This window comes from Equus asinus, chromosome 21, assembly GCF_041296235.1.
Source record: "Equus asinus isolate D_3611 breed Donkey chromosome 21, EquAss-T2T_v2, whole genome shotgun sequence".
NCBI classification, from domain to species: Eukaryota; Metazoa; Chordata; class Mammalia; order Perissodactyla; family Equidae; genus Equus; species Equus asinus.
Window position 1 is genome coordinate 56,266,896 of NC_091810.1, and position 6,000 is coordinate 56,272,895.

Below are 6,000 nucleotides of genomic sequence, written 5' to 3' on the forward strand. Positions count from 1 at the left end.
ACATATGGAATTTTATAAATGATATCTCAGCGTAATTTGAATTTGCATTCCTCTTATGAATGAAGTTGAACATATTTTCATACATCTGAGCTGTTTTTATTTCTATTTATATGAACTGATGGTCATATCTTTTTTTTTTAAAGATTTTATTTTTCCTTTTTCTCCCCAAAGCCCCCCAGTACATAGTTGTGTATTGTTTTAGTTGTGGGTCCTTCTAGTTGTGGCATGTGGGATGCCGCCTCAGTGTGGCTTGATGAGCTGTGCCATGTCTGCGCCCAGGATTCGAACTGATGAAACCCTGGGCCGCCCCAAGCAGAGTGCACGAACTTAACCACTCAGCCACAGGGCCAGCCCCTGATGGTCATATCTTTTGCCTGTTGGTCTCTTCAACTTCCACAAAATCTCTCTATAATAGGAAGATTAGCTGTTTGTAATATGAATATTTTTTCCAGTTTGTTGTTTGTCTTTTTGGTTTTTCTATTTTTAATTTTTTTGTTTTCTTCTCTCCTCTCTTTTCCTACTCTTCTTTCTTTTTTCGCCATACAAAAGTTTTAACTTTTATGTAGACAAATTAATCAATCTTTTCTTTCATCTATTCTGCGTTTTGAGTCACGGTGAGAAATGCTTTCCTCAGTTTTAAGTTATAGAAGAAGAATTCCATGTTTTCTCGTAACACTTTTTAAATTTTATTTTTAGATTTATATCTTCAATCCATTTGGAATTTATCCTAGTGGATGTTCATCAACTTTTACCCTCATTTTGCCGTTTCTGTGCTATGATCTCTCCTAGAATCACTCACCATTCCGAAACTACCCTTGGTTTACTTTGAGGAAAGTGTCATATTTCACTGCCCCAACCTATTTCCTCTTGCAGATTATTATAGGTCTCTTGGCTTTCCTCTAAACTTGGACTTTACTACCCATATTATCAGAAGGGGTTCCTGCTGCAGCATTTCTCTATCTAGAGTAGCCTCCCTGTATCTTTTTACTTTCCTGAGGCCACATTTTATCTCAGCTCAAAGTGTATACTTTCTTCCCTTCTCACAACTCCTCATTTTTTTCTTTTGTTCTGTTCAAAGTGGCAGGGCAACTTGTGTGCCATTGTCGTACGGCATCGGACCCAATCTCTCCAAAGAGCAATGTTTTTCTAATTGCAGGCTCAAAAAGTAATGAAAAAGATTGAGGGTGCCGCTAACAATTGTATAAATCTGCGGGGCCCTTCTGCAACTCAGCGCATTGCTGTGTACATTTTAAATTTATTTTTGTCTTGATAGTTGTTCACTCTTAGGGCGAAAAATACCAAAAATAAATAGATAAGATAGATAGATAGACAGATCTGACTGATATTCATCAATAGAATGCTAAACAAGTCATGCAAATCACATCTGCACATGAGCTTGATTAGAGTCTGCTGTTTTGGCCAAAGCAGACACACTGGAAGGGTTGAACCTATCTGTTTGGCCATCCCTTAGATGTGCTTCTCAAAATATTGCTCTTGAACTTCTGGAGGCTTTTTATGATATCATAGGCCAATTCTATCTCCCAAATGTGAGAGAATCATACTCACTGATCTTTGGCCTCCTTTTAGTTGAGTAACACCCATGGAGGCCCAGGCTCTTAGAAAGAAAGAAGCTCGTCATGTTCTATTGGCTGGTTAACTGTCTTACCCCTGAGTCAGAGGCTCTATTGAATGTGAGAAAGGACATCAACTATCATCCTTTCCTCCCACTAGTGTTTTAAGCTCCTTTTGCCCACATATGATACAAAGACAATGCGTCACCTCTACTGTTTACTCAATTGCCTCTGGGTATACCAGGCTCCGCTTGCTGTGCCTGGGAAGAGAAAATTCCTATCTGCTGCAACTAGAATAACACAGAATCCACTTTCATGGATACTCTCCACGCCTTTCTGGCTTTTTCTTGCATGACACCAGGACAGTGAAATTGGATGGCAAAATGCCCACTTCCCTACCGGTCCTCCTTTCTCTCCTCAAATTTTCAGTGTGTAGCCTCTGTGGAAACTTCCATCACAGACGTCTCCTCCGGGCACCCCCACCCTCCTCATCAGAATACTCCTCCCCTGAGTGTCACTAGCTGTGGGATTTTTAGACTCCATTATAATAAGGTGACAATGACAGATCTCAAGGAAGTCAAGCTCCAAAGTGAGGGAGGGAGGCACATCAGAAAGCATGGGCTCGGGAGCCTGATAATGAGCATGGAGAGGACTTTTTCTGCTTATGGGTGAAAAAGACAGGGAAGTCTCTGAAGACAAAGCACATAATGTGATCACAGAGCCCTCCTAATGGGGACGATGTGATGTTCAGAAAATGTATTCTTTTCACTGCCTGATTCTTATGTTCCAGTGGAAAAGGTCTTCAAATGAGTGTTTACTTAATGTACCTATCTCAGTAACCACACTCCAGCCAAGATTTCTATGCAGCAAAGTTACCCGCAGGTGTATGTCTAATTCAGTTCATAACCTTGGATCTCATAGGTGATTTTTTCTAAACTCTTTGCCTCAGTTGAAAGAATAAAACAATGTTTGGTCAGACATGAATCCCTTAGTAATGTTGTCAATTTTTTTCTAAAGGATTTTCCAATGTGCTTAGCTGGGTGCTCCCTTGCCCTTTCCTCCTCTTAAAAGGCAAGGTGAATTTTTTACAGGAGTGTATAAATTGGTTCAGCCAGCATTGCCAGCTTCTTGTGTAAGGAATGCCCTGATGTCCTTAAGCTTGATTTTGGAGATGCAGGACCTCTGCAGGGAGCAACATGACATCTGCTTGATGTTCAGGAAGGAAGCAGGCCACACCTCTGCCTTGTGTGCCAGAGGTGACTGCCTCTCTGAGGATAGCTGTGTATGCACATACTCATGTTCCTCTTGGACTATGACATGTGGCCGGATTCATTATCGTGGCTCGATTGAGTTGATATAGATTTTCCCTTTCTTCTGTTGATGCTAGTCATTGAGCCTGGCAATCAGAAAGGCACTCCAAAGTCATGACTCTCCCAAGCACATGTAGATAATAGGGGACTTTCCAGAGCTATTCTTTCCCATAGGGCTTTCCGGATGGTTCCTGAAATTAGGAACAAGAGGGATGGGCCACCAGCCCTATCTACTTTTTACTTAGGACTAGGGGCTAAGGGGAGGAAATAAGGAATACTGCTGATGGATATGGGGTTTCTTTGTGGAGTGATGAAAATGTTATAACATTGATTGTGGTGATGGTTGCACAACTTTGTGAATATACTAAAAATTACCGAATTGTACACTTTAAATAGGGAAATAGTATGGTATTATACTTCAACAAAGCTGGTATGAAAATTTATTCATATGTTCTATTGCTGATAATTAATCCTATTCTTCTAGGATCCCATCCTTAATGAATCTAATGATATACATCTCTCAAGAGCAATATGCAGCCCTGTGACTAAGTGCAGGTGTCAAAAGATGTGAGCAGAGTTTGTGCAAAGTTTATTCCTGTGACAGACTCAGAAGCTCATACAGTTTTTACAAACGTTGTTACACAATTCATTCATTTCAAAATAGGGAATCTGAGTTTTATATTACATGCTTAGATAGCCTAAGATTAATTTTTTAAATGTTAGGTAAATAAAAGCTCAGAAACATGTATAACTTATAGACACTACTTGCCTGTCACCTGGTACTTCCCAATTCACTGGCTGGAGGGATCACACTGGAACATTCCCAGTGGAACTTTGGGGTCACATACTTCAGTATTTTTTGGGGGCAGCTGCGGGTAGGGTCAGTGTGCTGGGATGTCACTGAATCCAGGGCAGGTATTCTGCCCACATCTTAGGATGCCTGTACCATTTTGGGACCCCTCCCCTACTTTGGTATTCACCTCCAGGAGCTAGCACCTGAGTCACTTTTTTACAAGATTTTCCTCTGTCTGTTGGGGCCCACGTTGTCCGTATGCACAGAGAGCCAGCAGGGAATTTACATGCCTACCCGTAAGGGGAGCGGCTCTTAGTCAATGACTAAGGGGTGCACATGGGGAGAGTTGAAATGTCAGTTTCCTTGACTCAGGTCCAGACAATTCTGAGGCATAATGCACACTCTAGAGCTCCCTGTGGGATCAGGCAAGGCCCCTCTCTGAGGGTCTGTGCAGGGGCTCACACCCTTGCTTAGCTTCCTGCCTGTCCCTGTCCTGCTTCCGAGTTTCCTTACAGGTCTCCTCTGGGAGCACTTCTTTTAGAAATCGCCTGTACCCCAGTCGTCATCTCAGAGGCTGCTTTTGGGAGCCTGACCTAAGGCCACAGCGAACATGTCGGGCTAATCAGCGTGCTTGTGGTTAGCATGCCTGGGCACACTGTAGGTACAACTGGTCTTCGAGCCTCAACTGGCTGTGTGAATCTAGACAGGTCTTTCCCTCTGGAACACTGGAGTCATGGGCAGGCAAGGGATCAGGTGGGACTTGGCAGAACCGAGTGGAAGAGAGAAGACATGTAGGTCCTGGTGACGTAGTTTGCACCCCTGTCGGGGCCAGTTTTATAGGCATGCAATCTGTGCAGTCATCTAGAAAGACCCTGCACTTGGCTTAATGTTCTTACCTTGTCACCTTGAAATTCTCAATAGTTTTGAAAAAGGGCTCTGCACTTTCGTTTTGTACTGGGCCTTGCAAATTATGTAGCCAGTCCTGGTCCCTGGATCTAACCATACCTGAAGCTACATACTTCTGGATTTTTGTGGTTTCACAACCCAGCAAATTTCCTCTGGGCTTCTCTCATTTGCAGCTTATGGAGCTATGATCACAGTCTGGGTTCTCAGCTGCAAACATCAGAAACCCATTCTAGCCAGGTTAAGCAGAAAAGGAGTCTGTTCAGGAATGTGAGATAATTCACAGAATCTGAATCTGAGAGGTCCAGAATAACAAACTGAGGCCTCAACAAAGGCAAAGAACAGTGGCCAGATTCTATCACAAATAGAATACACCCCTGGGCACAAATATCATGTCTGTGCCCCTGAGTCCAGGGTGTGGATGCTACTTGGAATCTCTGTCACTGGGAGCTGGATACTCTGCTGCTATGCTCAGCATAATGGAGCCACCATTCTCCCACCAACTTCTTCCTGACACTGGCTTCCCAATCAAAGTCTCATGTGGGTGTGTCAGATTGGTGAAGCCTGTCTCCTGCCTGCACCTTAGCAAAAAGAATGGGCGGGTAAGAGAGATCCCAGCTTTGACCTTGAGGAGGCATGTGGTCGTGAACCAGGGAATTTCACCAAAGATAGGAAGGGGGTTTAATGATGTTGGGAGGCATCCAGAAGTATCCAATACTCGCTACTTACATACATTTGAATTCTGCAAGGACTGTGCACATAGGAAGTACTTCATAAATGTGGTACAAGTCAGTTGATGTACATACTTTTTGCTGCTCTCAGTGATTCTGGGGTCTCCCACTGTGTGCCCCCAAACAATCCTTAGGACATCCTACTCCTTGTTGCCGTTTTGGGGGCTAAGGCCTACTTGTTGACCCCACCTCTCTGGTAATCTGTTTTTCCACTCACCTGGAATCCCAACCAGGACAATATGGGTACATTTCTGCAAAGAAAAATATAACCCAGCCCTTAGGTGATGAGGTGGTTGTTTACCTGGAGGCAGGTGGAGACAGGTGGAAAGGCGCTTGCTAGATGTTGTTGGCTGCCACAAAGTGAGTCCCACACACTTACTGCAGCTGGCAGGTACTAAACCTATTTCTATGCAAAAAAGATCTCTTTAGTGCTAATAATTTTTATGCCAGTTTCCAGCCCCTTCAGAAGGAGTATTTTTTAGAATCAGGTGTTAACAAAATAATGAACAAAATAAAATGTACAGAGTTAGTAATTATCAGTTTCCTTTGATGAATCCGCCCTAGAGTTTGTTATCACAAATCTGATGTAAAAATTAAACAGAAGAACAAAAGAGTGCCTTTGGGAGGGGCATGAAATCAGCATTTAAAAACAACTGTTTCATCCATTTCGTACCTTTGTATTGAATACATTT